This window comes from Microcaecilia unicolor, chromosome 5, assembly GCF_901765095.1.
Source record: "Microcaecilia unicolor chromosome 5, aMicUni1.1, whole genome shotgun sequence".
Classification (NCBI taxonomy): Eukaryota; Metazoa; Chordata; class Amphibia; order Gymnophiona; family Siphonopidae; genus Microcaecilia; species Microcaecilia unicolor.
In genome coordinates, this window is record NC_044035.1 from 181,246,673 (window position 1) to 181,266,164 (window position 19,492).

At 46.9% G+C, this 19,492-nt stretch overlaps 1 protein-coding gene across 2 annotated transcripts in view; it reads left to right on the plus strand.

The window, feature by feature from the left end:
• The window catches only part of ZNRF1 (zinc and ring finger 1), a 339,600-nt gene that overhangs the window by 304,232 nt on the left and 15,876 nt on the right, over positions 1–19,492 (plus strand). Inside the window, exon 5 of one of the 2 annotated variants that reach the window (XR_003942198.1) lies at positions 10,860–11,930. The exons of the other annotated variant lie outside the window; for it this stretch is intronic. The gene's annotated coding sequence lies outside the window, so the exon portion shown is untranslated. The remainder of the gene's footprint in view (positions 1–10,859; positions 11,931–19,492) is intronic. 2 annotated transcript variants of the gene reach the window in all.

Below are 19,492 nucleotides of genomic sequence, written 5' to 3' on the forward strand. Positions count from 1 at the left end.
AGGTACAGAGAAGGGCGACTAAAAGGATAAAGGGGATAGGGCGACTTTCCTATGAGGAAACGCTGAAGCGTCTAGAGCTCTTCTGCTTGGAGAAGACAGCTGAGGGGGAGATATGATAGAGGTCTATAAAATAATGAGTGGAGTGGAATGGGTAAACGTGAAGTGTCTGTCTACTGTTTCCAAAAATACTAAGACTAGGGGACATGCGGTGAAGCTACAAAGTAGTAAATTTAATACGAATCGGAGAAAGTTTTTCTTCACTCAACGTGTAATTAAACTCTGGAATTCGTTGCCAGTGAATGTGGTAAAGGCAGTTGGCTTAGCAGGGTTTAAAAAGGTCTGGACGGCTTCCTAAAGGAGAAGTCCATAGACCATTATTAAATTGACTTGGGAAAATCCACTGCTTATTTCTGGGATAAGCATCATAAAATATTGAGCTTTTCTGAGATCTTGCCAGGTATTTGTGACCTGGATTGGCCACTGTTGGAAACATGATACTGGGCTTGATGGACCTTTGGTCTGTCCCAGTGTGGCAATACTTATGTACCTAGCTTAGGAACAGCAAAGATCAGCTACTTTCAAAGGAAAATAGCTCCTGAGACCCACACAAACACCATCAGCACATACTTGGAACACACATTTTTACAGATGGGTTCCAAGTCTGTCTGTGTGATAATGATTGAGTTTTTATTTATTAATTGTGGGAGAGGGGAGGCTAAGGGCCTGAAAGTTAATGGGGGAGGGGTGGCGTAAAGTTGATTGTTTGCCTAGGATATCCACTACTGTTACATCAGCTCTGAAGAGCTAATTGTAGTTCAGTATGAGAATGGCTGTATTGTGTGAACCCTCCTGCAAGATCTAAAAACAGGAGACAGGATTGTTCCCCACACACGAGAGAACAACCACTTTGGTTCCCAAAGCATACTGTCAAGAATGTTGTTAGACTTCTGGAAAAAATAAACTGCATTTGATTTTGCTTTTTCTGGTGTAGATTTCCCTCACTGGCAAGACACAGCCTTGATTTAGTTTTGGACACACACATACTGTTTCTCTTACTAGCAAAAATGGTCATATATTTGAAGTCTGTTCTCTTCCAAAATTACTCACTGAGTGAACGATTAATACCATGAACAAGCATCCTCTGATCTGTCTGCCCAAAATCTTTGGTTATGGTGCAGAAGTAGAGGCACCAAATGCGTTTATGGTAACCCGCTACCTTGCATCCACCAGATAGCGTCTTCTCCTCCTCCTTCTCTCCCCCCCCCCCCCCAACCTTATGTGTACATCTGGGCTGTTTCCTGTGTGACCAGAAGCTGGGAGAAGACTCAGATGGGCTGTAGCTCCACGAAATGACCCAGGACAGTGTATGTTCTTTGAAGGCAGTTCAGTAGTCTGGAGCCACTGGGAGAATAGGATTCAATTAGATCCATGATATGACTAAGAAAAATAGGAGATGATTGAGGAAACATCAGACAAAGCTAGGGATAGGGAAGTTCAGTCCAGGTATTGAGGGGGGTTGGGAGGAGATCAGTTCAGGAATCTCTCTAAATAATGGAAAGGAGTGAGAAATTTAGGCTGTTACTGACAGAACTGATTTTCTTCTCTCTTCCTGCCTGTACCCCAAATTAAGCAACTGTCCTCTCTTTAGTGTTCATGCTGTGGACAGCTGACTGGAAGGAGGGTTTGAAAATGGAGCCTGGGAAAATAAAAATAAATAAATTTTAAAAAGGAAAGGGGGAGGGAGGGGAAAATACCGGAGTTTAAAGTATGGTTTGGTCAGGCATCCCATGTAAATGGAAATATTTGCTTTACATAAATTTTAAGAACCAAGTGCATTTTAAATAGCATTCCAAGATTAGTTTTTTATAGCAGCTTGGCAAATATGCTGGGTGAGATTGCCTAAGGCCTTATAAAGTAAAGGAAAAATATTTTGCAGTGCACCTCCTCAAAAAGGAGAGAAGGGTGGCTTTTCCTGATTCCTGCACTTGGCATATATCATGAGAACTCGTGCTGCTTACGGACAGATTGCACATTCCCACAGTAACTCTGAGGGCCAGCTTGGGACCAGCACCAAATGAGAGGGGGGAATAGATTTCAAGTTAACTTAGTTATAGAATGGAGGAGGTAGATAAAACTTGAAGTGGCTTAAGGTGTCTTTTTACTAAACTGTGTTAAGCACTAATACACATTTCCTTGTCATCTATGTCAGACCAGTCCAGACTAATGGGTTGTGTCCATCTACCAGCGGAAGGAGACAGAGAAATTAGTTCCAAGTAAACCACCCCTTAAGGGTATCGTGCAGCCTGGAATGTTCAGTATTTTCTCTGTCTCCTAGCGGATGGTGGACGGATCATGCACCTGCTCTGGATTGCTGGCTGGTAGCTCCTGTCCCAGATTCTTCTGGTGACAGTGGAGCCAGGGGTGTGCTGGTAGCCATGTTGGGGCTAGTTTTAGATGATACTCAATGGTCCTGAGTTCCTCATCTGCCAGCTTAGGGTGATATCCAGTGACCCTGGTTTCCTCCCCTCCCCTGGCTGTCTTTCTAGCAGGGTGATGGTTGATTGTGGCATGGAGTAACTTGTCTCCCTTGTGGGGTTCTTCTCTTCTGTGGTGTAAGGTATATCTGAATTTCTGCCTCTGAGGTAAGCCTTTATTTATTCCTGCCACTAATGAAGAAGGTTGTTCAAAAAAAAAAAAAAAAAGGAAACTGTTTTCCCCTCCTTTTTCTGTCTCTGAGGTCAACCTGTTTTAATTCCTGTCACTAGTGAAGAAGGTTGTTTAAAAAAAAAAAAAGAAAGATACTTTGTTTTTCCTTCTTTCTCTTGCCTGTTACTAGATTTATTTTCTGCCTTTGGCAATGTATTCTAGGGGGGGGGGCGCTTGCGAAGTTTCTTTGAATTTTGCTAGACGGCGTCTGATTCTGATCTTGGACCCTTCTGAGCTGGTACCAGTTGCTTTGCTTTTTTTTTTTTTTTTTTGTGGAGCATGGCTCGTGCCTGGATCACGAAACTGTTGTTTTTCTCGTCTTCACGGTCCTAGACGGCGGCTGGTTCAGAGGGCGGCCTCGTTGCTGGAACTTGTACCTTTGTGGTTAGTCTGCCATTTCCAAAGTGGGGGAAGTCTCTCGCTGGCTCCGTTTGACTGCAGGCTCGGTCTTTTTAGTCCAGGGCTATTTTTTTTATTCCTGTCAACCATTGGGCCAGGTGAGGCTCTAATGTCGCCACCAGTTCTTTACCTGGGCCAGTGATTAAGCCTTTCTTCCTCCCCTCTGACGTCTCTCATGGATCTGGAAGTGATTGGGGGAGCGGGTGGGGAGTCTGGCATTGCATCCTCTGCTTCCCACTTGCAGTTCTGCAAACTTGCCTTGAGTTGCCAGTGGGACAGTAATAGAGGTCTGCCTCTGGGTCTTCTTTCTACTACATCCCACTTCCTCTGATGCAGTTTCCTGTGGGCAGGATGCATCAGATGGAAGACTCTGGGGGTGAGCCAGAGACAGCCTGTCTCATCGCTGCCCCACAGGCAACTCATGGCAAGTTTGCAGGATCATGTGTGCAGGAGTCACGGAAGAGAGGGAACCAGGGGTGGGGGGGGCTTAACTTATTGGACCAGGTCAGGCAACGATACAGGCTGCTTCTAGCCTGGCCCTGGATGTGCAGCAGAGGGAAGACACAGGGCCAGGCCAGAAGCAGCCTATCATTGCCCCACTGGCAATTCACAAGTGTAAAGAGGATGGGGCAACAAGGAGAGGGAACAATACCAGGCCCATGGGAAGGGGAGATACATTGGCTCAATGGAGGGAGTAAGAAGAGGGGAGAGAACCTGGACCCATTGAGGGATGAGAGGAAAGCTTACCCATTGGACCATGTGTGACACTAGCTTAAAGTGACCATTTGGCTAAATAACTCAGAATGAACCAAAGCTCTGCTTAATTTTGAAAATGAACAATCTGACAGTGTCCAAAATGAAGCTGTGGATTAGACGGTTCTCCGTTTCCTACTGTTCCTGCATTTGTCACTCTTCAGGAGCTTTCAGCTTTATTTTGTAGTTTAAGCTCTGGAAAATTTTCTAGCCTGTAGAGCTCATCCAGTTTGGTTTGGGAACTTCTGTGTTGGTTTAAGGTCTATGTAGAAATGAGGCACTTATTCACTGTTTCAGCTGCTTGCCGAATGAGGGACCGATGCAGAAAGCTTACCGTGCTAGAAGATTTTAAATTGGTTCTAGCCAGTCTAGTGATCATGTTAGTGGTTTTTACAATTCTGGGTAGCAGCTAACGATAATACTAAGCAACTGTATTACAAGGAGCTCATTAGTATTAAAATGAGCATTCTGAGTGATGCACAGAAAGGATCGCCTACCTTTAACATGCAGAATTTTCCGTCAGGTCTGGAGCTGTTGTCTGTGAGGGGGACTTCTGGGAGAAGTCTGCTTGTATTTTTCAATAGCAAAATTTGTCGGAGAGCAGAGAACAGGTGCAGACAAATAGCTGGGGAGGGGCTTTCAGTAAGGAGGAGATGTTTTTTTTTTTTCAATAGCTAACAGTGTTCCAGAGCATAAAACAGCTTAGGGGTGGAGAAACAAGCAGACAGCCCAGTGGCGTAGCTATGTGGGGCCTGAGGGGGCCTGGGCCCCCGTAGATTTGGCTCTGGCCCCCTGCTGACGATCCCCTTGAACCCCCCCCTCCCACCACCAACTCACCGTTGCCGCCTGCCCCGCCGCCGCATCAGATACCTTTTTTGCTGGCGGGGGTCCCTGAACCCCGCCAGCCGAAGAGTCGTCTTCAGCACCGGAGTAGCGCCTTCGTTCAACAAAGTTCCTGGTGCGATCAGCTGTTTTCACGCCTTATGTCCTGCACCGTGCATGTAGCCCCGTGCAGGACATAAGGCGTTGAAACAGCTGATCGCACCAGGAACTTTGTTGAACGAAGGCGCTACTCCGTCACTGAAGAAGACTCTCTTCGGCTGGCGGGGTTCGAGGACCCCCGCCAGCAAAAAAGGTATCTGATGTGGGGCGGGCGGCGACTGCGGGGGAGAGTTGGTGGTGGGAGGGGGGTTCAAGGGGTTTGTCGGCAGGCTGGCAGGGGGGTCCAATGTGGTGGGGGCGGCGGGGGGGGGCAGCTACACAGTGCCCCCCCACCTCGGGTTCTGGCCCCCCTCCCGGCGAGGTCTGGCCCCCCCTCCCGGCGAGGTCTGGCCCCCCCTCCCGGCGAGGTCTAGCTACACCTCTGAGACAGCCAATCAGCTGGGGAAAGCCCCTGTGATATCACGTCTGTCATCGGGGGGGGGGGGGGGGGGGGCCTTCAGCAAGGAGGAGATTCCAAGCAAAATCATTAGGGGAAGGCATGTAAGCTTCAGGAGGAAGGTAGAGCCAGCACTAGAGAATGACACTGGGGCAAAGTTTGTCCCCATGGGTTCTATCTCTATCCCCGTATGCCCTGTCCCTCCCCCCGCTCTGTCCCCATGGGCTCTGTTCTCATCTGCAGAAGCCTTGAACAATTATGATTTTATAATTAAATCTTTTTATTAAAGTATAATAAGGAACAATATGTAACTTCTACACAATTAGTTGCACAGCAAATCCTATATAATAATTCTCACCGCCAACGTTCTAATCTTGCTGCCTGTGTCTGTGGCTCCTTTGGAGTTGCTGAGCTAGGCTCCGTAGTCAGGCTGACGTCACCATTGCAATTATGCTGTGAACTTCAGAACCCGTGAAAAAAGAAAAAAAAAACATTCCATGCCTCACAGCTGATCCATGTCCAGCGACCCTCCTCTCCCCCACCTCCCCTGTAGCCACCCATGTCCAACGACCCTGCTGTTTCACCTGCCTCCCCTCCAGCCACCCAGGTTGTGTAGCCAATTCTTCGGGGCAGGCAGGAAAGATCCCCGGTCCTGCCTGCTGCTGGCGCTGACCCTCCCCCGCTGCTAGATCGCTGTTCAAAATGGCCACCGACACAAGGCGGCCTCCAAGACTACAGCAGAAGTCTCGCGAGTCCGCCATTGGAAGTCTCGGCGGCCATTTTGAACAGCGATCTAGCAGCGGGGGAGGGTCAGCGCCAGCAGCAGGCAGGACCGGGGATCTTTCCTGCCTGCCCCGAAGAATTCGCTACACAACCTGGGTGGCTGGAGGGGAGGCAGGTGAGAGAGCAGGGTCATTGGACATGGGTGGCTGCAGGGGGAGAGGAGGGTCGCTGGACATGGGTGGCTGCAGGGGGGGCAGGGGAGAGGGAGGAGGTGAGGGGGGTCCTCAGACCAGAGAGGTGGGGGTGGAAGGGGGTCCTCAGACCATAAAGGGGGGGAGGGGGATCCTGAGAAAGGGGGGTGGGGGCACACACTCACTCTGTCTCACATACACTCTCTCTGTCACACTATCTCTCTGTCACACAGACACTCTCTCTCACACAAACACACGCGGTCTCTCATTCTCTCTCTGACACACACACTCCATTTCTCACACACACACTCTCTCTCAAACATACACTCCGAGGAAAACCTTGCTAGCGCCCGTTTCATTTCTGACAGAGACGGCCCTTTTTTAGTAGTAGAAAATAATAATAGCAGCAAGCAGCTATAATAACCCTTCCAACCCCAACAATAGCTGATTTCTACTACCCCCAAGGAATCCTAATCCACCATGTTAAAATGTTCAGGGGTACAAAATACAACCTGTTCTCTATGTCCTAGAGGGGAGAAATATTCATCCACAGATTTTAAAAAATCTTACCAGTGCTTCATAGGTCATAAGAAGTCATCAACAATCTCAGGATTCAGTCTAGCTCTCCTGTCTTCCACAGTCCTTCCTGCACTATTAGATGTCTTCTTAGAAGACCTGCTGGTAGCAGGAGGTAAAGGATCCCCCGTGCAAGTTTTGCTAGTTGTGGCCAGCATGTTTTCTTGTTTTTCCCAAAAAATCTAAATATCGACTGTAATTTATGTTTGAGTGATGCAGACCAGTTCATTAACAGGCTTCAAAGTAGAAAATGACATAGGGACAAAGTTTGTCCCTGTGGGATCTTTCCCCATTCCCGCGGTTACTGCGGGTCACCATCCCCATATCATTCTTTAGCCAGCACCAGAGCACTGCAAGGGAAAAGAGACAGGGACAGGAGCCAGCAAGTAGTGCAGGAGAAAGGAAAGAGTACACCAGCCCTAGCACATGCACAGAACAGGGACACTTAGTGAGAGTTTGTTCTGCGCATGCGCTAGGCGCTTTCTGTGCCAAGCTGTTTGCTGATATTGCATGCTGCTCATTTGCATGTGATTTCCTTTGAGCATCGCTTATGTCCAAATCGGTACGTTCTACCAATCTAAATACATGCAATTTATTAATGGGGGCTTTCTGCATCGGGCCCTGAATGGTTTCCAGATCAGCTCTGCCCAGGTTTCTATATATAATATATTTCCATTACATCCTATCAGACCAATCTAGAGTGGGTGTTGTGCCCACCTACCAGTGGATGGAGACAGAAAATACTGGTTATCTATGCCTGCACAGAGCCCTCAAAGGACGAATCACAGCAAACTATTTTGTTCTTTCTGTCTCCAGCAGTTGGTCATAGTTCACCATGCAGGTTCAGGGCTGGTCAAGCTACACAGGCTCCTGATCAGAATATTCTGGTTCAGTTGAGCCCTGGTTCCTTGTTTCATAGATGGAAGAAGTTGAAGAGGAAACTTTAGGGAAAATACTTGGTGGTGCCAGGACCCTTCTCTCTGACTCCCCCCCTCCCTACTGGGGTTCTTTGGGGTTGAGGCACCTCTAAGCAATAGCAATGGTTAGTGAGCTGCAGCATTGCAATTTTTAGCAACTAGGGGCCATAGATGTCAGGGAAATTCTGGCTCATTCCTCAGCTGTTTCAGCTTTGTGAGAGCTGCAGTGGAGGCATGGTATATTCACAGAAGCTGGCTTAGCGGCAGTCTCTGTCTAATTATGCAAATAGAGGTATTCAAGGGCAGATGCTGAAATATTGATGCACTGCCTTGTTTATGAACTTGAATATGAGGAGGCTGACTCAGGTAACACAAATTTGTAAATTTGGAATGGGGGACACACTTGTCTTCTGCAGTAAACCTGTTTGTGTTCCTTATTCCTGCAAATATCTTTTGTCTATCCAGCTGCTGTCAGCATCATTTCTCACTCTTACTGTGAAAGCTTTGCTGTGGTGATCCTGGTTTAGCCTGGGTCTGTGTGAGCTCAGCCTTCCTTTTTTCGAGGCACTGTTTCTTTTGTAGGAACTATTAATGTTCAGCGCTGGGCAGAATTTGGCTCTGATTCTACTTCTCCTATAAAGACTTTAGTCAGGCATGCTGTTCCACCTTTCTTTTGCAAGAGAGCATGGAAGCAGCAGGCCGTATTGTATTTCTCCAGGCATCCAATCTCCTATTTAAAAAAAACAAAAAAAGTTTCCTGCCTGGGTGCACCACTTATTCTGAGGAAAATGCAGTGTCCTAAACTGCCCTTTTTGAGGCTGTCCAAAGCTGTTAGCTGTGTCTTCCTGAATATAAAACAATTTGCAATTGTAATTGCTGTTCTGAAGGCTGTCCTTCATTTCTATCGTTCTTTGCTGCCTTTGGCGATAGCCAACCCGGGAGCAGGCGATTTGCATAGGAAATGTGGAGCCATGGTGCACAGCAGCCACAGATAAAGGTGCTGTGCCACCTTACCCTGCCCCCCCCCCCCCACCTCACACGCATGACTCCTGGATATCTGGAACCACAAGGATCCCCCACGATGTCATCACTCTGCGACCAGAGCGAGAGGGCTGCTGGGAACAGGCTGCAGCTGTTAAATGCAGCTCCATACAGCACAGAACCCCCTCCTAACATGCGCTCTTCATGTGGCGTCACAGCAAGCAGCGATTCAGCTCTGTTTTTTCATCCAGCGCTGCAGCTGCTTCCTTTGTGCCTGGCATTTTTCCCTCAGGCAAGTTGTCTGTGCATCTGGCATGTATCTACTGCAAGAGCAGCAGACCTGGGAGCTGCCAAAGTGGACCCTGAGCTGGTAAGGGCATCTTTTTCATTGTCTGCCCCACCAGCATCTCAGATTTAAAAAAAAAAAAACCTCCAGCTTTATCCACCTTTAGCCTGGTGGGGAATATTTTGAAGTTACCGGTTTGATTGTGTCAGACTATTTTTAAAAAAATACAACCCCCCCCCCCCCCCCCCCCCAAGGAGCTCATGCTGTGCAGGAAGAGAGAGAGGTCCATCTTTGAAATTTCTCCAACTTTATCTTGTCCATCTTTTGACTGGCTCAAAGAAATTTAAGGACTCTGAAGACTGGATCAGAGGGTTCCTTCTCCATGTGGACCATGTTTCCAGCTTCCCAAACATAGCACCACTACCCTGAGCAGGCATGCCCGCATGAACCTTCATCCTCTGAGTACATAAGTACATATAAGTACATAAGTGTAATGCCATACTGGGAAAAGACCAAGGGTCCATCGAGCCCAGCATCCTGTCCATGACAGCGGCCAATCCAGGCCATGGGCACCTGGCAAGCTTCCCAAATGTACAAACATTCTATACATGTTATTCCTGGAATTTTGGATTTTTCCAAATCCGTTTAGTAGCGGTTTATGGACTTGTCCTTTAGGAAACCGTCCAACCCCTTTTAAAACTCTGCTAAGCTAACCGCCTTCACCACATTCTCCGGCAATGAATTCCAGAGTTTAATTACACGTTGGGTGAAGAAAAATTTTCTCCGATTTGTTATAAATTTACTACACTGTAGTTTAATCGCATGCCCCCTAGTCCTAGTATTTTTGGAAAGCGTGAACAGACGCTTCACATCCACCTGTTCCACTCCACTCATTATTTTATATACCTCTATCATGTCTCCCTTCAGCCATCTCTTCTCCAAGCTGAATAGCCCTAGCCTCCTTAGTCTTTCTTCATAGGGAAGTCGTCCCATCCCCGCTATCATTTTAGTCGCCCTTCGCTGCACCTTTTCCAATTCTACTATATCTTTCTTGAGATGCGGCGACCAGAATTGAACACAATACTCAAGGTGCGGTCGCACCATGGAGCGATACAACGGCATTATAACATTCTCACACCTGTTTTCCATACCTTTCCTAATAATACCCAACATTCTATTCGCTTTCCTAGCCGCAGCAGCACACTGAGCAGAAGGTTTCAGTGTGTTATCGACGACGACACCCAGATCCCTTTCTTGGTCCGTAACTCCTAACGTGGAACAGGAGCGAGTGAAAGGGCAGCCCTGTTATTGATCTGTGCCCTGTGGACCCAGGAAAGATAGTTAAATTTATGTCTTTAAAATAAATTTAAGAAATTGTCTTTACTGAGCTATTGACAAAATGCTGGCATAGTTGACCTAGGGAAAGGCCTGCGAGTATAAAGAAAGATGTTCATTACAGACCTCTTATCTATATTGACAAAGAGAGGCCATTTGATCAGAGGTTAAAAGAAGGTCTGAACTGACTAGTATTTGCGATAGATGTCTTTTGAAAATGTAAAGCATATTCTACAGAAAAACTGCTAATAATTGTTAGCATTTCTCAAATACCTTTAATAGACTATGTAATAGGTTTTCCATATGCCCTTATACTTCAGACTTTTAGCATACTTGCTTAGATTAAATTCAGCCTTCTAAAAAAGATGTTTTCCTGATGTTAATGGAAGTCTGTATAGATGAAACAATTACCTCATACTGTATGTGTTTAAGGGGTATAAATGTAAGCACTAGACTGTCATACTTCAGGGAGACTTGGAAGGCGAGACCCTTCTCTCCCAGTCTTCCTTTCTTATTGCAATAAGATATATTATGCACTTCTAATAAAGACCAATTTTACTGATCCTGTGTGGGACAATGTATTTTATTTCTATAAATTTATGTACTTTCTACAGCCCTCACCAGAGAGGACCCAACTCATGGGCAGTCACTGGCATCCCAGCTGGAGGGGTTAGCAGCCAATTTTGCATCCGAAGCCTGTGGCCCACCCTGGAATCAACATGAAAACTCCCCAGCTGATTGGTTGCTTACAGAATCCTAGTTCTACGGATTAACATACACGGCTAGCTCCAGAGACGGTGACCAGCCAGCCCATCCTCTGTCCCAGCAGACTCAACCACCAGCACACAGAAGCACCAGCAAGGCGATACTGGTACCACAGAATCGGAACTACAAACAAGGATGGAGGCAACAGAGAATACGCAAAGGCAGCAGCAGCCACGAACAGAGCCCATCACAAGAAAGAGGAAACCTGACACCAAGCCGATGAACACCACCAAGAAACCAAAAGACAGTGTGCAAGACTAGCAAAAAGAAGAGTGCAGGCAAATGCGCAACAGAATCGCACACAGTGGAGCCAGGCCAAAGTTGTTTATGCACGATCAGAGACCTGGGTGGAGAAGGTCCAGCAGCAGGAGACCCTCTTCAAATGAACAGTTCCTTTGTCCGTCAAACTCCTTGATCAGAGAATCCCAGCATCCACTACAGGGTAGCAGGAAGCAGCATTCGGTTGAAGTGGCCCAGCCAAGGGAGAGACTACAGAGCTACACTGCTTTCTGCACTCCAGAACAACAGCAGAGTGTCCCTTGGCAGTAAGAACCCTACCTACATGCAGCTTGGAACTACAACCCACACTATTCCCCTCCCTTTAACACTCCTCTATTATCTTACCCATACCGCTACCAAGCTTCACAGCTGCACAATGTCCCTGGCTACCCTCGCAGACCATCGAGGTGTTTTCCTCCAGGCATGGCGGCACACAGCAGGGACACCCAGATTGCCGGAAGACACTAACTGCTTAGGGCCCTCTGTGAGTAGGGGGCCCACTATCTCAATAGCCCCAACCCATCCCCTTCGTGCTTCCACAGCCAAGGGGGTGGTACCTGGAGCATTGGATGCCAAGATACACAGACACTCTAATGTAGCAGAAGCACAGACGCAATTAAGCAGAACAGCTACTCTTATGGGTGAGTGTACGGCGCAAGCAGCAGAAGAGAGCAGTGTCACGCAAGCACCTGCCAAGACAGTGGCAGCAAAGGGGGGGAGGGGGCAAAAAGCCATAGTTCACATAAAAGAAAGCTCGGGGACTCAATCAGCTCGGGGACTCAATCAGCTCTATCAGCAGTAGTTTCAGTTCATCTACCACTTCATCCTCTGATGAGGAAGCTCATGCTATAGGAAAAGAGACAGGGTGCACGGAGCAGAGACACAGACATGGGCCCACAAGTACTTACCTCCTTATCAGGCTTATGGGAAATGGTGCCAAAGAAATAGAGAAAACTGTCATAAATGCATTGATATTTTCCAGCTTTTAGAAGGGAAACAAAAAAAGCAGAGAAAAAAAGAGGGAGACTCAGGATAGGCATAAGAGAGCCCTACATACTATTCTAAATTGAGTGATGGAATGACAGATGTAATTAGACAATACGATGCTAACCAGGTTAGCCCCTTGCTAACTTACATGCACAATATATATTGATAGTTTACATGGATTTTGAAAGCAGTACATAGCTTAAATACTACTACTACTACTATTTAGCATTTCTATAGCGCTACAATATGGCTTTTAGAGAGGCCATGGAGAAGAGCAAATTCATGTCCTGGGGCACCACATGTGTCAATCTCTGGCTGCAGCACATGATCAACAAGACGCACATTGTGGCAGGGCAGTAGGATGTCTGGAGGAGATAGAACAGGTCCACCTGCAGTCTCCATGAATATAAATACAGGCATACTTACTCAGCCTATGGTGCTGCTCACCCCACGCTCAAATGCCCCTTGGCAAGCACCTGACAAAGCACCGGCCTAGTCCTCATGATGGTTCCCTCACTCGCAGGGCCCCATCCTATGTATACCTAGAGCACATGACCCCCTGGCAATGTAAAATACACCAAGTGTTGAGTGGCCAATGTTGTTCAGAAGAGATTCACCCAAGGTTTTTGGATCCCTTGCACAGGCCCATTAACGAGTTGAAGGGTGAGGAATTCCCCCTCGGGCATGGCACTGGCGGAGGTGGTCCTCGGCAGAGGGAAGCACAGTGCAGTACTCCTCTTTTAATTGGGCAGTGAGGCTAGTCCAGAAATGTGGCCCCAATGCGCTCGTGGCCAAAGCAGACATAGAATCAGTGTTCAGATTACTTCCAGTACACCCAGATAATTTTCCATTGCTGGATTTTAGCTTTGAGGGTAGCTATTTCGACAAGTGCATGCTCATGGAGTGTGTGGTATCTTGTGCGCACTTTGAGACCTTCAGATCCTTCATTGGGTACTGCGAGGGGTGGCATCAAACCAAAATATAGTATATTATCTGGACGACTTTTTTGTGGACCCGGCTGGCTCCAGGGCGTGCTCATCCTTGATCCATTTCAAAGTGGTTGCAGAGTGCTTTGGAGTTTCCCCCTGACCTACAAGAAGTTAGCCCAGCATCACACACAGTATTCTTGGGCATCGAGCTAGACTTGACGGAAATGGTGTCCAGACGCCCACAAGAGAAGTTGAGCAAGCTAAGGACACTTGTAGCACAGACCATTGCAGCCAATAAAATCACGCTAACAGCAATTTCAATCCTTGATGGGAATTTTGAACTTTGCCTGCAAGGGTCATTGTGACGTGGAGGTTTTCTGCTCAGGTTAGTATCAACTACGGCAGGCATTATGGGGCCGTCCCACTTGATAAGAATCACCCAGTCAATCGGCAAAAACCTGTGCATATGGGATTTTTTCCTTAGTTCTTACAGCCTTTTGGTATGGCAGGGGGAGCCAGTGTCCATCCAGAAACTGGCACTCCATTCCAGTGCATCAGGTGGTACTGGTTTCAGGTGTATTTTCAGAAAGGTATGCAGTGCCGTAGCCTGTTGACTCTCAGCAGAAGTCCGCCAGAGCATCACCACCTTGGAGCCGTTCTCCGTAGTAGGTGGACCTTTTCATTTGGGGTGCATGCTTGCAGCACAGGAGGGTGGTGTTCTGTTAATAAAGCAGTGGTGGAAGCAACCAATAGGCAGACAGCGTATTGTGAAATCGTAGTTAATTTGCTGAGGGTATTTGTGCTGTGCTGCTTAATGCTCAACATGACTGCGCAAGCAAAGCATGTCCAGGGGGTGCGTAATAAGATACTGTAGCTGACTCTTTCTTGCTCCAAGTGGGCACTTTTCAGGAAGTGGACCCAGTGGGAGAGGCAATCCTGGGTCTTCTGTGGCTGATTGCAGTTGCATTGGAGCTGCTTTGTCTGTCCATTGCTCCAAGCACCTGGAGAGCCTACTCCATGGGTACCAGCGGATAAAGGATTTTGCACTGGAGAGGGGACGGATAAGAAGGACCATGGTCAGAACACTTGATAGTGGATTTGATAGCCATCTTGATAGCAGGCGATTTGCGTAGGAAAATGCAGTTGTATGCCATGATTCCAGCAGAGAAGAACTAGAGAATAGCACAGACAACTTTGGTATAAATGCATTACTTGTGAAATCACAGCTGCTGCCTGCCTTTTGCTTTTGTTGCTTCTGATGTTTGTACTGATTGCTGCTGACTAGATTAAAAAAAAAAAAAAGCCTTTTATCAGGTGGCTGTTCCTCTCTATTTTCCAGTGCTTAGGCAGTGGTTGCTAATGGGAGAGTCAGCTTCCCTATGTGGCACAGCTCAGACAGTTGTCCTCTTTACCTCTGCTAATTTCAATTCTTTTTAACCATTTATTTTAGGATTTTATCATACAATAGCAAAACATATATATGCAGTACAACTAGCTGCTAACACATTCCTAAACATTATCCTCTTAACCTCATACATACTCCAGAGGCCTGGGATACCCATCCCAACATGACCCCGTTACCTTTATCAAGATCCTAAACCTCCCCCCCCCTCATATGTACAACAACAACAAAAAAAAGCCAAACAATAAACGAGTTAGGACACTATTGTGATGAACGTTCTTTTTATAAATGTCCCACACTTTGTGGTATTGGGCCAATTTGCCTTTTCGAGTGGCTGTCAGCTTGGACATCAAGCGCACATTATCCAGTCTCAGCACTTTCCGTAGGCCTGGAATGGTAAGTTTTTTTCCAGGCGGTCACTATGGTGAACTTGCTGGCCTCAAACAGCTGAGTAGCGAATCGATGTATAGCTGGCTTAACACCCAGCGGTTTGAAGTGTAATAGGCAGTGGTCCATCTGTATAGGGTATGCTACAGCTGCTATCTTATTCAAAAATGTCACAATTTCTGTCCAGAACTGATGTACAATATCACACTCCCACCAGATGTGAGCCATGTCCCCTGGGCCCCACAATTTCTCCAACAAAGCCCTGACCCTGTCCTATATATCTGTGCCAGACGACTAGGGGTGTAATACAAACTATAGAGAATTTTGTGCCCATTCTCCATTAGGGTACTAGATGTGGAGACCTGGAGTAAGGATCTAAACGCCTGGCCCCACTGATCAGGTGTATGGGACACCCCCATTGCCGCTTCCAATTTGGCAGTGTAATATTCCACTGGTGAGTCACGCGGCAAAAGTGCCTGATATAACCTAGAAATTCCTCCTCGGCCTCCTCCCCCCATCATTCCTATTTCAAATCGGGTTTCAGTTAGACTTAGCTCGTCCTCTGCTTTATGTTTGATAAAATCTTTCACTTGGATGTATTGGTACGCCTGCATGGGGGACAACCCATGTACCTGGCATAGCTCAGTATACGAGACCTTTTGTCCTGGCTCATACATTTGACCCAGTTCGCACAATCCCATGTTTTCCCATTCTATATATGATTCATCCAGTTGGCAGGCCCAAACTCAGGTGCAAATCTAAGGTACCTGTGGGTGTAGTATATACGCCCCGGGAAGAACTTTTCTCTGATTTTGCTCCAGACCTCTAAAGGCCATCGCAGCAGGGGCGGGCTGATCTTTATGAGTTCCTCTGTTTGGAAACCCACGGGGCCGCCTTCAACGGGACCGCCCCCCACCAGCCTCGCTCCAGTTCCTCCCCCAACTTAGTTTCCGCCTGCAACCATACTGACAGAATCCTAAGGTGGGCAGCTTGGTGGTATGCCTGCAAGCATGGGACTCCCATCCCCCCTCTCCCTCGTGGTTGATACATTACTGCCCTCCTTATCCGAGGGGGTCTTTTTCTCCAAATGAATACAAACACTTTCCTTTGCAGGCCCCGTATAAATCCCTTCGGCAGATCTATGGGTAGAGATATAAACAAGTAGAGAAGTTTAGGGAGGAATACCATTTTCACTGCACTTATTCACCCCATCCAAGATAAAGTAAGTCCCTCCCATCTCGCCAGTTCGCTAAACAATTCTTGTGTTTTGTCCGGGAAGTTTGTTATAAACAGCTCATCCAGCCTGCGTGGAATATTTATTCCCAGATACCTAATGCATTTCTTGGCCCATCGGTAGGGGAACTGTGTCTGCAGCTGATGTAATTGTTCTTCAGGGATGTTTATGTCCAGAGCCTCAGATTTATCAAAGTTTATTTTAAATCCGGACACTGCCCCATAGGTCTGAATTATCTCTCCCAATTTTGGGAATGCCACTAGAGGGTGTTTCAGGATGAGAAGAATATCGTCCTCAAATACAATTTTTGTCTCTAGCCCCCTCCACATGAGTCCTCTAATCTCTGGGTGGTCTCTTATTTGCATAGCTAGTGGCTCCATCACTAGAGCGAAGAGCAGAGGAGATAGGGCACACCCCTGTCGTGTGCCTCTATGGAGTTGAAATGTTTGAGAGAGTTGCCCATTTACCCGTACTGCGGCTTGCGGTTTATTATATATCAATCTAAGCCAATTACCAAATCGCCCTTCGATTCCCATTTGTTCCGTAACTGCAAAAAGGAAAGACCAATTTACCCTGTCGAAAGCTTTTTCAGCGTCAAGCGACAGTATACAGAGTGAGGTCTTGCTAAGCTGTGCGTTTTGTACCATAAATAGGGCCCTTCTAATGTTATAAAAAGTCTGTCTATTCTGTATAAAACCCGCTTGGTCTTCATGTATTAGTTGTGGCAAACACTTTTGTAGTCGTGTTGCCAGGATCTTGGTAAAGATCTTATAATCTACTCTCAATAGGGATATAGGTCTGTATGAGCTACACTGTAGCGGGTCCTTCCCTGGTTTCGGTATTATCACAATGGTGGCTAAGTTCCACGTCTGTGGGTATCCTGCATCAGTTTCTAAAGAATTGAAGACCTGTAGTAATAGAGGGGCCACTAGCTTGCTAAATGTTTTATAGAACTTATTTGTAAATCCGTCAGGTCCTGGAGCCTTGCCTGGGTTAAGCTCTTTTATAGACTGTTCTACTTCCTCCAGAGCAGTAGGCTCCAAGAGTGCCTGTTGAGTGTCCCTGGGTATTTGGGGGAGGTCTACTTCATCCAAATAGTGTGCCATAGACTCCCAGTGTTGTGTGATTTCCTGAGAGTATAGTGTTTCATAGTACTTCCGGAAAGCCGCCCTTATATAATGTTCGTCCGACCTCACTTGTCCCGTCTCATCTCTTAAGCTTCCCACCCCATTGCGGGTGGCTTGCTGTTTCAACTTATATGCCAGTAGCCGACTAGCTTTATTCCCAAATTCAAAGTGAGATTGGCGCACTTTTAGCATTTGTTCGGAGATATCTGCGAGTTCTAGCTCCCGGAGTTGGTCCCTGAGCCCCCATATCTGGGCCTCCCTTTCCGCGGCTTCTGGAGTATCCTCCCCCCTACCTTGTGGTTCTAGTGCTTGTAAATCAGCCTGTAATTTTGTTTCCACTGCTGACCTCTGTTTCCAGCAATGCGTGCTCAAAGCTATGAGGTGGCCTCGCAGAACAACCTTAAAGCCCTCCCATAGAACCCTTGGGGAAACCTCCCCGTTGTCATTAAACTGTACATAGTCTTTGATGTGCTGCTCTATTTTGGTGATATTATCTGGGTTGGACAGCAGAGCATCATCTAGGCACCAAGGTCGTCTCTGCCTGGCAGATCCCCAGCTTTTCATGTGGAGGAGCACTGAGGAGTGGTCAGACCAGGTGCATTGTGCAATCTCAAACGAGGCTATAAGCCCTAATGTCTGACCACCTCCCAGCCACATATCTGTTCTTGATGAAGTCTTATGGACTGCGGAATAATGAGTATATTGGCGCCGCGTTGGGTGAACCCTGCGCCATAGATACAGTAAATGCCAGCGTTTTATCATCTCTTGTAGTGTCCGCCTGTTTTGCTTGGCATACTGTGCTCCCCTGGAGGAGTTATCTACCCGTGGCTGTAGAGTGACATTGAAGTCTGCCCCCAGCAAGAGGACCCCCTCCACATGTGCTTCAATCAATTTATCAATTTCTAGGTAAAAGTCTCCCTGTCCTGTGTTAGGCCCATATACATTAACCACTGTGTAAGATTGCCCCCCTAAAGACAAAGTTAAGAGCAAATACCGTCCCTCTTTATCCCGAATTACCTTTTTAATCTCCCAGGGTTTGGATTTTCGTAAAGCTATTAAAACTCCTTTACTCTTGGAACCCCCCGACGATGAGGCAAAGTATATAGTTGGGTAAGATTTGTGGGCACATAGCCGCTCATATTTTTGTTTGAGATGGGTCTCTTGTATCAGAGCTATGTCCACCTGCAGGTGACCCAGTTCTCTAAATAACAATTGCCTTTTCCTAGGGGTGTTAAGTCCTTTAACATTTAATGTCAACCAATTAATATCTGCCATTAGTGTCCGAATCTGGCCGCTCACATGCGCGTCTCGGTTGCCCACGCTGCCTTAGCACCAAAACCCCAGTGCATCTAGCCCAGAAGCGCTCTCCTAGTTCCAGTGTCCCTCTCTCCTCATACATCCCTCATCTTCCCCTTCCCCTATTCCCTGTGTATCCCCTTGTCTTTGTGGTGTCCAGTGGATTGCCACTAGGCCCCTTGTGTGAGAGAAAGTGTAGCACAGTTCGCTTACCGCATACCCCAGAAAACAACTTACAACTTAGTAAACCAAAACAGTCAGACGATCTCAGAGATTCCTCCCTGGCTCCTCATATACAGACTGATGCAAAGTCCCTTGCTGCCTCACAGTAAGTCCTCTGGTCTTCAGGTAATTTTGGCCGCTTATTGATGTTGTTGCAGGCACTTTGGTCCCTTCCCAACTCGTTTCCATTTCGGCAGGACGTTTTGTACTGTTTTCTTTTGTGAGCTGGTATTTTCTGTCGGCTCTTTCCATAGGCGGTCGGTGGCCCAACTGTTTGGGGGGGTTAGGGGTGGAGCCAGGGGTGGAGCTTAAATCCATAATTGTCTGAACACAGAAAAAATAAATAAAAATAAGTCACAATTAATACCTTTTATTAAATTTAGATATTAGATATGTATCATATGTGAAAGAATAAAATGGTTGCTCAAAGCATATACTAACCACAATTGCTCAACTGTAAAACACTATGCACAAATTTGTGCAAAAACACACTCAGAACCTTACTGTACCATAACACTAGGCAGACCCTAATACACCAATATACCACCCATATGGAAAATGCAGACCGTCAACAATATGAAACAAGGGATCATATCACAATTCTCATGTAGAGCCACAA